We start from the raw sequence: 15,161 nt of genomic DNA, 5'->3' as shown, positions 1-15,161 counted from the left end.
TGAACTTTGTCAAAAGCTTTTTCTGCATCTATTGAGATGATCATATGGTTTTTCTCCTTCAATTTGTTAATATGGTGTATCACATTGATTGATTTGCATATATTGAAGAATCCTTGCATTCCTGGGATAAACCCCACTTGATCATGGTGTATGATCCTTTTAATGTGCTGTTGGATTCTGTTTGCTAGTATTCTGTTGAGGATATTTGCATCTATATTCATCAGTGATATTGGCCTGTAGTTTTCTTTCTTTGTGACATCTGTGTCTGGTTTTGGTATCAGTGTGATAGTGGCCTCGTAGAATGAGTTTGGGAGTGTTCCTACCTCTGCTGTATTTTGGAAGAGTCTGAGAAGGATAGGTGTTAGCTCTTCTCTAAATGTTTGATACAATTTGCCTGTGAAGCCGTCTGGTCCTGGGCTTTTGTTTGTTGGAAGATTTTTAATCACAGTCTCAAATTCAGTGCTTATGATTGGTCTGTTTATATTTTTTATTTCTTCTTGGTTCAGTCTTAGAAAGTTGTGCTTTTCTAAGAATTTGTCCATTTCTTCCAGGTTGTCCTTTTTATTGGCATATAGTTGCTTGTAGTAATCTCTCATGAACCTTTGTATTTCTGCAGAGTCAGGTGTTACTCCTTTTTCATTTCTAATTCTATTGATTTGAGTCTTCTCCCTTTTTTTCTTGATGAGTCTGGCTAATGGTTTATCAATTTTGTTTATCTTTTCAAAGAACTAGCTTTTAGTTTTATTGATCTTTGCTATTGTTTCCTTCATTTCTTTTTCATTTATTTCTGATCTGATCTTTATGATTTCTTTCCTTCTGCTAACTTTGGGGGGATTTTTTTTTGTTCTCCTTTCTCTAATTGCTTTAGTTGTAAGGTTATGTTGTTTATTTGAGATGTTTCTTGTTTCTTGAGGTGGGAATATATTGCTATAAACTCCCCTCTTAGAACTCTGCTTTTGCTGCATCCCATAGGTTTTGGGTTGTCGTGTTTTCATTGTAATTTGTTTCTATGTATTTTATTATTTCCTCTTTGATTTCTTCAGTGATCTCTTGTTTATTAAGTAGCATATTGTTTAGCCTCCATGTATTTGTATTTCTTACAGATTATCTCCTGTAATTGATATGTAGTCTCATAGTGTTGTGGTTGGAAAGATACTTGATACGATTTCAATTTTCTTAAATTTACCAAGGCTTGATTTGTGACCCAAGATATGATCTATCCTGGAGAATGTACCATGAACACTTGAGAAGAAAGTGTATTCTGTTGTTTTTGGATGGAATGTTCTATAAATATCAATTAAGTCCATCTTGTTTAACATATCATTTAAAGCTTGTGTTTCCTTATTTATTTTCATTTTAGATGATCTGTCCATTTGTGAAAGTGGGGTGTTAAAGTGCCCTACTATGAATGTGTTACTGTCAGTTTCCCCTTTTATGGCTGTTAGCATTTGCCTTATGTATTGAGGTGCTCCTGTTTTGGGTGCATATATATTTACAATTGTTATATCTTCTTCATGGATTGATCCCTTGATCATTATGTAGTGTCCTTCTTTGTCTCTTGTAATAGTCTTTATTTTAAAGTCTATTTTGTCTGATATGAGAATGGCTACTCCAGCTTTCTTCTGATTGCCATTTGTATGGAATATCTTTTTCCATCCTCTCACTTTCAGTCTGTATGTGTCCCTAGGTCTGAAGTAGGTCTTTTGTAGACAGCATATATATGAGTCTTGTTTTTGTATCCATTCAGCCAGTCTGTGTCTTTTGGTGGGACATTTAATCCATTTACATTTAAGGTAATTATCAATATGTATGTTCCTATTACCATTTTCTTAATTGTTTTGGTTTTGTTATTGTAGGTCTTTTCCTTCTCTTGTTTCCTGCGTAGAGAAGTTCCTTTAGCATTTGTTGTAAAGCTGGTTTGATGGTGCTGAATTCTCTTAGCTTTTGCTTGTCTGTAAAGGTTTTAATTTCTCCATCAAATCTGAATGAGATCCTTGCTGGGTAGAGTAATCTTGGGTGTAGGTTTTTCCCTTTCAGGACCTTAAGTATGTCCCGTCTGGCTTGCAGAGTTTCTGCTGAAAGATCAGCTGTTAACCTTATGGGGATTCCCTTGTGTGTTATTTGTTGTTTTTCCCTTGCTGGTTTTAATATTTTTTCTTTGTATTTAATTTTTGATAGTTTGATTAATATGTGTCTTGGCGTGTTTCTCCTTGGATTTATCTTGTATGGGACTCTCTGCTCTTCCTTGACTTGATTGACTATTTCCTTTCACATATTTTCTCAGTCCCTTTCTTTTTCTCCTCTTCTTCTGGGACCCCTAGAATTCGACTGTTGGTGCATTTAATGTTGTCCCAGAGGTCTCTGAGACTGTCCTCAATTGTTTTCCTTCTTTATTCTGCTCTGCGGTAGTTATTTCCACTATTTTATCTTCCAGGTCACTTATCCATTCTACTGCCTCAGTTATTCTGCTATTGATTCCTCTAGAGAAGTTTTAATATCATTTATTGTGTTGTCCATCATTGTTTGTTTGCTCTTTAGTTCTTCTAGGTCCTTGTTAAATGTTTCTTGTATTTTCTCCATTCTATTTCCCAGATTTTGGATCATCTTTACTATCATTACTCTGAATTCTTTTTCAGGTAGACTGCCTATTTCCTCTTCATTTGTTTGGTCTGGTGGGTTTTTACCTTGCTCCATCATCTGCTGTGTGTTTCTTTGTCTTCTCATTTTGCTTCACTTACTGTGTTTGGTGTCTCCTTTCCACAGGCTGCAGGTTCATAGTTCCCGTTGTTTTTGGTGTCTGCCCCCAGTGGCTAAGGTTGGTTCAGTGTGTTGTGTAGGCTTCCTGGTGGAGGCCACTAGTGCCTGTGTTCTGGTGGGTGAGGCTGGATCTTGTCTTTCTGGTGGGCAGGACCACATCCGGTGGTGTGTTTTGTGGTGTCTGTGACCTTATTATGATTTTAGGTAGCCTCTCTGCTAATGGGTAGGGCTGTGTTCCTGTCTTGCTAGTTGTTTGGCATAGGGTGTCCAGCACTGTAGCTTGCTGGTCATCGAGTGGAGCTGGGTCTTTGCGTTGAGATGGAGATCTCTGGGAGAGTTTTTGCCGTTTCATATTACATGGAGCCAGGAGATCTCTGGTAGACCAATATCCTGGACTCGGCTCTCCCACCTCAGAGGCACAGGCCTGACACCCAGCCACAGCACCAAGACCCTGTCAGCCATACGGCTCAGAAGAAAAGGGAGAAATAAAGAAAGAAGAGAGCAGCCAAACCAAAAAATAAATCCATCAATGATAACAAGTGCTAAAAACTATACTGAAAAAACAAGAAAAAAAAAAAACAGACAGAACCCTAGGACAAATGGTAAAAGCAAAGCTATACAGACAAAATCACACAAAGAAGCATACGCATACACACTCACAAAAAGAGAAAAAGGAAAAATATATATATATATTTTTTAAAAAAAAAGGAGGAAGAGAGCAACCAAATCAATAAACAAATCTACCAATGATAATAAACTCTAAATACTAAACCAAGATAAACATAAAGCCAGGGATAAATTAGATGCAGAAAGCAAACCCCAAGTCTACAGTTACTCCTAAAGTCCACCACCTTAGTTTTGGGATGATTCGTTGTCTATTCAGGTATTCCACAGATGCAGGGTACATCAAGTTGATTGTGGAGGTTTAATCCGCTCCTCCTGAGGCTGCTGGGATAGATTTCCCTTTCTCTTTGTTCGCACAGCTCCTGGGATTCAGCTTTGGATTTGGCCCCGCCTCTGCGTGTAGGTCACCTGAGGGCATCTGTTCTTCGCTCAGACAGGATGGGGTTAAGTAGTAGCTGATTCGGGGGCTCTGGCTCACTTAGGCCTGGGGGGAGGGAGAGGGCAGGGTAAGGAATGCGGGCTGAGCCTGTGATGTTGCAACAGCCTGAGGCACACCGTGTGTTCTTCCGGGGGAGTTGTCCCTGGATCACGGGACCCTGGCAGTGGCGGGCTGCACAGACTCCCGGGAGGGGAGGTGTGGATAGTGACCTGTGCTTGCACACAGGCTTCTTGGTAGCAACAGCAGCAGCCTTAGCGTTTCATGCTCGTCTCTGGGGTCCACACTGATAGCCGCGGCTCGCACCCGTCTCTGGACCTCGTTTAGGCAGTGCTCTGTATCCCCTCTCCTCGCGCACTGCACAGTGGTCTCTTGCCTCTTTGGCAGCTCCAGACCTTTTCCTGGACTCCCTCTCTGCTAGCTGTGGTGCACTCGCCCCCTTCCAGCTGTGTTCACGCAGCCAACCCCAGTCCTCTCCCTGAGATCTGACCTCTGAAGCCCAAACCTCAGCTCCCAGCCCTCACCTGTCCCGGCGGGTGAGCAGACAAGCCTCTCGGGCTGGTGATTGCTGGTCAGCACCAATCCTCTGTGCGGGAATCTCTCCGCTTTGCCCTCCGCACCCCTGTTGCTGCGCTCTCCTCCACGGCTGCGAAGCTCCCCGCCTCCGCCAGCCGCAGTCTCCACCTGCGAAGGGGCTTCTAGTGTGTGGAAACCTTTCCTCCTTCACGGCTCCCTCCCACTGGTGCAGGTCCTGTCCCTATTCTTTTGTCTCTGTTTATTCTTTTTTCTTTTACCCTACCCAGGTACGTGGGGAGTTTCTTGCCTTTTGGGAGTTCTGAGGTCTTCTGCCAGCTTTCAGTAGGTGTTCTGTAGGAGTTGTTCCACACGTAGATGTATTTCTGATGTATCTGTGGGGAGGAAAGCATTCTCTGTGTCTTACTCCTCCTCCACCTTGAAGGTCTCCTTTTATTTTAGCTTTTGAAATAAACATTTATGTTAGATTTTTTTGTTTGCATAGGTGTATATACTAGTTTCAAACAGTTTTTAGATCCTCAATAAAACATATCTTTTAGGAACTTTTACTTTTAGCACTTTGCTAGCCAAGTCCTTTAAAAATAATAAAAAGTTATAACATTTCTTTTATAATATTTTAAAATATAGAATTTTGATTAACATTGACTGGGTGTAATGCCAATGAATTCAAACTAGTGATGTTTATTAAAATTAAGGAAATTGCCCGATAACATCTATCTTACTACAACAACTCAGCTCTCATGGTGGCAAGCCCCAATTCCAATAAATTCCTTATGAACCGGGAAACACCTCCTTAGGACTTAGTTTTCTTAACCTACAAAATGAGGGTGATGGAGGAATTCTGACATGAGTTGCTCTTGTCAGATGATCCTTCTACATATAACAATGATAAACTGTAAGTTTATCCTTAGAATGACCAAAAGTAAGCAGATTCTGGAGGGCAGTTGGCTGTTTGTAAGAAGGGAGATACTCAGATCCCTGTTTTCACAGTTTCTAGCCTAAGAACTGGCCTCAGTCTGCTCCCTGCAGGTTGGCTAAAATTCTGCTGCAAAACGCTGGGTATTTTGGCTTGAAGAATGAGAGGTATGAGTTTGGGATAAGTATAGTTGCTGGAAAGTAAGTGGAAGATCCAAGGTAGGAGGGATCCAGAGAAGGGAATTCTAAAATCTTTTTAATAAATCTTCTGCTGATGCCTGAACCATGCCTGCTCAGGACAAACTTTAAGCAACCAAGCCCAAAAGATATAGTCCAATTAAGTCAATTGCATGCTAAACCAAACCAACCAAACATACAAAAAAGCTAACTTTCTTTGGGAAAGTATTACAGACTCCAAGATGTCTGGAAAATAACATTTACAATGTTAAGGATACAACCTAAAATTACTTAATAAATCAAGAAATACGGGAATGTGACTCATTTTTGAGACAAAAGACAATCAACAAAGCTCAACCCGGGGATGCCCCAGATGTTGAAGCTAGCAGACAAAGATTTAAAGCAGTTACTATAAAACAGCAGTCTCCAACCTTTTTGGCAACAGGGACCGGTTTCATGGAAGACAGTTTTTCCTCGGGGGGTGGGGGTGGATGGTTCCGGGATGATTCAAGCACATTACATTTATTGTGCACTTTATTTCTGTTATTATTACACTGTAATATATAATGAAATAATTATACAACTCACTATAATGCAGAATCAATGGGAGCCCTCAGCTTGTTTTTCTGCAACTAGATGGTCCCATCTGGGGGTGATGGGAGACAGTGACACCCGAAGTGTGTTGCTTATATCCAGTCTACTCTGTAATCTTGTTTTGGTGGCTGTTACTGCAGAAAACCCTGCTTCACAAAGATAGGATGTTGGAAGTGGAAGCACGCTTTTCAGTGCTTTTGTGGCAGTCTCAGGATATTCCATCTTGACTTTAATCCAGAACATATGGAGATTTGAAGTTGTCTCAAACATACTTTTAAGGCCACCATCATTTGCAATCTCAAGCAGTTGATTCTCTTCTAGCACGGACAAAGTCGATTCACCTGGCTTATTTACAAATGGGTTGCGGATCCATTCCTTCCCAGTTCGGGGGTCTTTGTAGTTGGGAAGTAATGCTCAAACTCTTTTGAAAGCTGAGATAGGTGATCATGCACCAGCTGGGAGAAAGAAGGCCCTGGCTGAGTCCCTTTCAAAATCTCTGCTAATGTTTGAAACATGTCAAAAATCCCAGTGTTCACTCGTCACCCACATAATTTCAGTTTGGCTTTGAATGGAGCCACTTTATCTGCAGACTTGAACACAGTTGTTGTTCTCCCTTGAAGTGACAGATTGAGTTCCTTCAGCAGGTTGAATATGTCACACAAATAAGCAAGTTTTGCAACCCATTCAGTATCACTGAAATGTGTTGCCAGTGGTGACTGTTTTTCTAAAAGAAATCTCTGGAGTGGCTCTTATAACTCAGATACTCTGGCCAGTGATCTACCTTTAGAAAGCCACCTCACTTCTGTGTATAAGAGAAGATGTGTGCGCTCTGCGTCCATCTCCTCACAGAATTGCGTGAACAGATGTGAGTTAAGGGCATGTAGTTTAATGTGGTTGATAATTTTAATCACCTCCTGCAAAACGTTGTTAAGTTCAGGTGACATTTTTCAGCTGGCCAGCATTTCTCTATGGATGACACAGTGCATAGACTCACGTTCAGAAGCAACCTCTTTGATCCAAGTAGTGAAACCAGAAAACCGTCCAGTCATGGCAGCCGCTCCATCCGTGCATATACCAACACAAAATGACCAATTCAGTTTTCCTGATATGTAATCATTCAAAGACTTGAATAGTTCTGCAGCTGTGGTGTTGCTTGGCAACAAAAGTGCACATACCATATCCTCCTGCACATCCTCCTGAAAAATATATCACACAAATACAAGCATTGTTGCCTTGTTGTCAACATTGGTAGGCTCGTCAACCTGGACTTCATACCACGGTGACTCATTAATCCTCTCTAACAATTGTGCCTCAATATCCTCTGCTATTTCATCAATTCGTCTAGTTATGGTGCTAGCTGAAAGAGGAACATGTGCCACCTTTTGAACTGCAGCCTCTCCTAAAAGTTGTCCTTAGCAGCAGGCAGGATCAACTCTTCACCAGTAGTGAAGGGCTTCTTAGCTTTAGCAATGCAGTTAGCCACTAAGAATGATGCTCTCAGGGCAGACACATTTGAAGAAGTGGTGGCCTTCAATAATTGCTTCTGTTCTTTGTGTGCACGTTTTTTTCTTTTGAAAAACTCCAAAGGCTTGTCTTTTAATGCAAGGTGCTTGGTCTCCATGTGGCAAAGCAGTTTTGAAGGTTTCATGTCTTCGTTGGATAGCTGGTTGCCACATATTATACAAAGCAGGCTTGGAGAATGTGAATCACCTGTTGCAATGAACCCATAATTTAAGTAGGACTCTTGGTATTTTCTTTCAAATGCAGCTTTCTTTTTGTTGGCAGTCTTAGAGTCTTCTGTCTCATCACTGGGTCTTTCCCCCTTTCAAAGAAGCTCTCCAGAGATGTTTGTTTTTTACTCATTTTGGCTAGGGTTAACTTATGGGCTTACCAAAACTGTGAGTGAGACAAGTGCACAGTGTGGGGAAAGAGGCACAGATGGAAGTGATAAATAAAATAATGGGCGGGCCCTGCATGGACTAAAATAAGTGTCAGATTCTGACTTAAAGACTGCCTCCAGATGTAGCTTAATTGTCATTTGCCACTCACTGATAGGGTTTTGATATGAGTCTGCAAGCAATTGATTTATTATGGTCTCTCTGCAGTCAAACCTCTCTGCTAATGATAATGTGTATTTGTAGCCACTCCCCAGCACTAGCTAGCCTCACCACCTCAGTTCCACTTCAGATCATCAGGCATTAGATTCTCATAAGGATTGCACAACCTAGATCTCTCACATGCACAGTTCACAGTAGGATCGCACTCCTATGAGAATCTAATGCAGCTGCTGATCTGACAGGAGGTGGAGCTCAAGTGGTAATGCGAGTGATGGGGAGCGGCTATAAATACAGATGAAGCTTCACTCACTCACCCACCGCTCACCTCCTGCTGTGCAACCCGGTTCCTAACAGGCCACGGACCAGTAGCGGTCTATGGCCTGGGGGTTGGGGACCCCTGCTATAAAACATATTCAAGGATGTAAAAGAAAATATGTGCATTATGAATGAAATATAGGATATTTAACAGAGAAAGAGAAACTATAAAAAAGAAACAAATGGAAATTCCAGAACTAAAAAATGTACTATCTGAAATAAAAACTTACCAGATGTATTTAACAGCAGAATGCAAACGAAGAAAGAGTCAGCAAAGCTGAAGATATATTAATAGAAATTATTGGGACTTCCCTGGCAGTCCAGTGGTTAGGACTCCACGCTTCCAATGCAGGGGACAAGAGTTCGATCCCTGGTCAGGGAACTAAGATCCCGTATGCTGCACAGTGAGGCCAAAAAAAGGAAAAATTAATTAATTAATAGAAATTATCTAACCTGAAGAACACAGAGAAAAAATATTGAAGTAAAAATGAACAAGCCTCAGGGACCATATTGAAAGCTCTAAGAATGTGTAATTAGAGTCCCAGAAGGAGATGAGAGAAAGGAATAATGGGCAGAAATAATATCTAAGGAAAACATGGCTGAATATTTTCCATATTTGGTGAAAGATGTAACTGTATATTTTCAAGAAGCTTAACAAACCTTAAATGAGATAAAAACAAAGAAAACCACACTGTTGTGTAATAAAGAATTTGACTGGTCTTTGTCCCTAGTTCCTGGGAAATAACCTCTAAATCTCTGGAATTTCTTGGAGTGATAGAAATGTCTTTGTTACTAATGGTGAGCCTCTAGACCCACACCTGAGTTTATGCTAATGAGATGACTCGAAATGGGGGCTAGCCACACCAGAAAGACCAACCAGGTAATTACAGGGTTGGGGCTTTTTAGTCATGTGATATGAGCCCAGCCTCTGAAGAGGGCAGAATTGGCTGGAGATTGAGTTCAAGCACATGGCCAATGATTCAATCAACAAAGTCTATGTAATGAAACTCCAGTAAAAACTCTGGGCACTGAGATGAGAGAGGCTGATTGGTATTTATACCTTAATGTGCCTGGAAGTTGAGGCATTCTGAGGACACAAAAGCTTTGTGTGTGGGACCCCCAGACCTCACTCTATGGGTCTTTTCACTTGGCTGCTCCTGATTTACATTCTTTATAATAAAACTATAATTATAAATGTAGTACTTTCCTGAGTTCTGTGAGTCATACTAGTGAATTATAATACTTCAGGGAGTACTTGGAACCCCTGAGTATGTAGCCAGTTGATCAGAAGAATGGTGACCTGAGAACTCTGGAATTTACATCTGGCTTCTGAAGTGAGGATAGAATTATGCTCCTAACTTCTGAAATTTGACCTAATTCTAGCTGGTTAACATCAGAATTGCATTGCACACACCTAGGCACATTATCATCAAATTTGAGAAAACTAAAGGTGTTTTGAAAGCTGTCGGAGAAAAATGACACATTGCATACGAGGGAACTATGATTTGAATTATTGACGACCAGAACACAGTGGAACAACATCTTTAAAGTGCTGGAGGGGAAGGGAGAACAAGCCCACATCAAATCAGAATTCTACATACAGTGAAAATGATCTTCCAAGAATGAAATGCATTTTCAGAAAAAGAAAGCTAAAAGGATATATTGACAGTGGGCATGTACTATAAGAAATACTAAGGGGCTTCCCTGGTGGTGCAGTGGTTGAGAGTCCGCCTGCTGATGCAGGGGACATGGGTTCGTGCCCCAGTCTGGGAAGATCCCACATGCCGCGGAGCGGCTGGGCCCGTGAGCCATGGCTGCTGAGCCTGTGCATCTGGAGCCTGTGCTCCGCAATGGGAGAGGCCACAACAGAGAGAGGCCCGCGTACCGCAAAAAAAAAAAAAAGAAATACTAAGGAAGTTCTACACACTAAAGAGAAATAAAAACAGATGAAAATTCAGATCTTGACTGTGGGGGGGATGAGAGCACTGGAAATTATAACATTGTATCATAGAGTTTTAATGTATGTAGATGTTATACATTTGACAACTTTAGCAAAAACAGGCAAGGGTGAGTAAATGAACTCCTACCTTGCAAGATTTCTGTATTTGACATGAATTGATTCAATATTAACCCTAAGTAGGCTGTTAAAAGTATATATATTGTGATCCTTAAAGCAACCACTAAAAAATAATGCAAAGAGGTAAAGTAAGGATCCTGGAATACATAATGTTTATACATATGCTATGTTTCAGCTAAACTAAAGGTAAACAAACCTAAGCTAAACTTTTTATTTCTTGTTCTTCTTAAATGATGACAACAAACTATTTCTATTAATGGTCTTTTTTGTCAGGGGTAAGGATTATATGATATTTTTTCCACTTCTCTCTTGAACACTTTTTCTCCTGTCTCAGAGTCACTATTTTGTTCTTCTTTGTCTCCTATGTTCCTGAAAAATATAATGTCTACTTTCCCTTCAATTACTCAGCAGTCAACTAGTGCTTGTTTTCTCTGCAGGGTACTTGTTTGTTTCAACTTCATTTCCTGCCCTCTTTCTCCCCAAGGTCATTGAATCACACTTTGATAAATACATTGTTATTAAGGATTACTAGAGGCAATTGCAATCATAGATTTTTTAAATTAATGTCTTTCATTATAATGAGTCAGAAAGTCAGTGAATTGAAAAATTATTCTTTTTGTGGGTATTCAGCATTAGTCAACATGTCCTTGCTGTCTGTGGAGTGCTCTTCTGAATTCTCTGGGGGTGTGATTATGGCAGTATTTCCTGGAGAAACAAGAAGAAATGGGATAAATAGATAGCTAGTGGGAAGCAGCCGCATAGCACAGGGAAATCAGCTCTGTGCTTTGTGACCACCTAGAGGGGTGGGTTAGGGAGGGTGGGAAGGAGATGGAAGAGAGAGGAGATAAGGGGATATATGTATCTGTATAGCTGATTCACTTTGTTATACAGCAGAAACTAACACACCATTGTAAAGCAATTATACTCCAATAAAGATGTTAAAAAATAAAAAAAATAGAAAAGAAACGGGGTAAACAAAAGTGTGACAGAACTTCAGCTAAGTGACTGGAAGGTAGGAAGAATGGGGGCAAATGAATAGGCCACTGGCCTGACTAACCCAGGAAGTCTTCACAGGGAGCACTAGAGTTCTGAAAGACTTGGGTTTGCCTTGTGTAAAGCTGACAAAACTCCCTAAGTGGAGGGAATATCATGGATATGAAGTAGAAATCAGCTAAAGATATTTATTGAGTGCCGATTGTGTCATATGCCAGTCACTAGAAGAACAGGAAGTAAAGATAGTAATATTATAAACTAGTAGGGAAGATTACATGTTCTCATAGAAAGAAAAAAAAAGACAACCAATGTAGTAATAGATGCCAAATATTGTAGTGAAAACGAATACCTAATTGCAGAAGAAAGGCTGAATTAAATGGAAGGGACTTAGAAGTGGGATGAGTGCCTAAATCGACAGAGAAAAAAGGAGAGATATGATATAACTCAGAGATGAAATCTGGGGACAATGGGAATATTCTGGGAACAGAAGGATCATGATAGGGTGGTGATGAATATGTTGCTGCTGGTGAAGATTATTTTATTTATTTATTTTTAAAAATACTTATTGGTCATCCATTTTATACACATCAGTGTATACATGTCAATCCCAATCTCCCAAATCATCACACCACCACCCACAGCCCCGCCACTTTCCCCCCTTGGTGTCCAGACGTTTGTTCTCTACATCTGTGTCTCAATTTCTGCCCTGCAAACCAGTTCATCTGTACCATTTTTCTAGGTTCCACATATATACATTAAGATACGATACTTGTTTTTCTCTTTCTGACTTACTTCACTCTGTATGACAATCTCTAGATCCATCCACATCTCTACAAATGACCCAATTTTGTTCCTTTTTATGGCTGCGTAATATTCCATTGTCTATATGTACCACATTTCTTTATCCATTCGTCTGTTGATGGGCATTTAGGTTGCTTCCATAACCTGACTACTGGAAATAATGCTGCAATAAACATTAGGGTGCATGTGTCTTTTTGAATAATGATTTTCTCTGGGTATGTGGCATTGCTGGGTCATATGGTAATTCTATTGGAAATAATGCTGCAATAAACATTAGGGTGCATGTGTCTTTTTTGAATAATGATTTTCTCTGGGTAGTGGCATTGCTGGGTCATATGGTAATTCTATTTTTAATTTTTTAAGGAACCTCCATACTGTTCTCCATAGTGGCTCTATCAATTTACATTCCCACCAGCAGTGCAGGAGGGTTACCTTTTCACCACACCCTCTGCAGCATTTGTTGTTTATAGATTTTCTGATGATGCCCATTCTAACTGGTGTGAGATGATACCTCATTGTAGTTTTGATTTGCATTTCTCTAATAATTAGTGATGTTGAGCAGCTTTTCATGTGCCTCTTGGCCATCTGTATGTCTTCTTTGGAGAAATGTCTATTTAGGTCTTCTGCCCGTTTTTGGATTGGGTTCTTTGTTTTTTTAATATTGAGCTGCATGAGCTGTTTATATATTTTGGAGACTAATCCTTTCTTCATTGATTCATTTACAAATATTTTCTCCCATTCTGAGAAGTGTCTTTTCATCTTGGTTTATGGTTTCCTTTGCTGTGCAAAAGCTTTGAAGTTTCATTAGGTCGTATTTGTTTATTTTTGTTTTTATTTCCATTACTCTAGGAGGTGGATCAAAAAATATCTTGCTGTGATTTATGTCAAAGAGTGTTCTTCCTATGTTTTCCCCTAAGGGTTTTATAGTGTCCGGTCTTACATTTAGGTCTCGAATCCATTTTGAGTTTATTTTTGTGTATGGTGTTAGGGAGTGTTCTAATTTCATTCTTTTACATGTAGCTGTCCAGTTTTCCCAGCACCACTTATTGAAGAGACTGTCTTTTCTGCATTTTATATCCTTGCCTCCTTTGTCATAGATTAGTTGACCATAGGTGCGTGGGTTTATCTCTGAGCTTTTTGTCTTTTTCCATTGATCTATGTGTCTGTTTTTGTGCCAGTACCATATTGTCTTGGTTACTGTAGCTTTGTAGTACAGTCTGAAGTCAGGGACTCTGATTCCTCCAGCTCCGTTGTTTTCTCTCAAGACTGCTTTGGCTATTCGGGGTCTTTTGTGTCTCCATATAAATTTTAAGATTTTTTGTTCTGGTTCTGTAAAAAATGCCATTGGTAATTTGATAGGGATTGCATTGAATCTGTAGATTGCTTTGGGGAGTATAGTCATTTTCACAGTATTGATTCTTCCAATCCAAGAACATGGTATATCTCTCCATCTGTTTGTATCCTCTTTAATTTCTTTCATCAGTGTCTTATAGTTTTCTGTATACAGGTCTTTTGTCTCCCTAGGTAGGTTTATTTCTAGGTATTTTATTCTTTTTGTTGCAGTGGTAAATGGGAGTGTTTCCTTAATTTCTCTTTCAGATTTTTCATCATTAGTATATAGGAATGCAAGAGATTTCTGTGAATTAATTTTGTGTCCTGCAACTTTACCAAATACATTGATTAGCTCTAGTAGTTTTCTGGTGGCATCTTTAGTATTCTCTATGTATAGTATCATGTCATCTGCAAACAGTGACAGTTTTACTTCTTCTTTTCCAATTTGGATTCCTTTTCTTTCTTTTTCTTCTCTGTTTGCTGTGGTTAGGACTTCCAAAACTATGTTGAATAATAGTGGTGAGAGTGGACATCCTTGTCTTGTTCCTGATCTTAGAGGAAAAGCTTTCAGTTTTTCACCACTGAGAATGATGTTTGCTATGGGTTTGTTGTATATGGCCTTTATTGTGTTGAGGTGGGTTCCCTCTATGCCCACTTTCTGGAGAGTTTTTATCATAAAAGGGTGTTGAATATTGTCAAAAGCTTTTTCTGCATCTATTGAGATGATCATATGGTTTCTATTCTTCAATTTGTTAATATGGTGTATCACATTGATGGATTTGCGTATATTGAAGAATTCTTGCATCCCTGGGATAAATCCCACTTGATCATGGTGTATGATCCTTTTAATGCGTTGTTCGATTCTGTTTGCTAGTATTTTGTTGAGGAGTTTTGCATCTATATTCATCAGTGATATTGGTCTGTAATTTTCTTTTTTTGTAGTATCTTTGTCTGGTTTTGGTATCAGGGTGATGGTGGCCTCATAGACTGAGTTTGGGAGTGTTCCTTCCTCTGCAATTTTTTGTAAGAGTTTGAGAAGGATGGGTGTTAGCTATTCTCTAAATGTTTGATAGACTTCACCTGTGAAGCCGTCTGGTCCTGGACTTCTAATCTAATCCTGGATTTCTAATCTCATAGCATTGTGGTCAGAAAAGATGCTTGATATGATTTCAATTTTCTTAAATTTACTGAGGCTTGATTGGTGACCCAGAATGTGGTTTATCCTCTAGAATGTTCCATGCACACTTGAGAAGAAAGTGTAATCTGCTATTTTAGGACGGGATGTCCTATAAATATCAATTAAATCTATCTGGTCTATTGTGTCATTTATAGCTTCTGTTTCCTTATGAATTTTCTGTGTGGATGATCTGTTGATTGGTGTATGTTAGGTGTTAACGTCCCCCACTATTATTGTGTTACTGTCGATTTCCTCTTTTATAGCTGTTAGCAGTTGCCTTATGTATTGAGGTGCTCCTATGTTGGGTGAATATATATTTATAATTGTTTTATCTTCTTCTTGGATTGATCCCTTGATCATTATGTAGTATTC

The 15,161-nt window shown here is 39.6% G+C and overlaps 1 protein-coding gene across 1 annotated transcript in view; it reads left to right on the top strand.

Annotated features, from left to right (window-relative positions):
* The window catches only part of FAM237B (family with sequence similarity 237 member B), a 46,792-nt gene that overhangs the window by 17,774 nt on the left and 13,857 nt on the right, over window positions 1-15,161 (top strand). The gene's annotated exons all lie outside the window — the stretch shown is intronic.

The sequence above is a fragment of the Globicephala melas genome, chromosome 9 (genome assembly GCF_963455315.2).
Source record: "Globicephala melas chromosome 9, mGloMel1.2, whole genome shotgun sequence".
Taxonomy (NCBI): domain Eukaryota; kingdom Metazoa; phylum Chordata; class Mammalia; order Artiodactyla; family Delphinidae; genus Globicephala; species Globicephala melas.
Note: the sequence above shows the minus strand (reverse complement) of the source record. Positions and strands in the feature narration are given on the sequence as shown.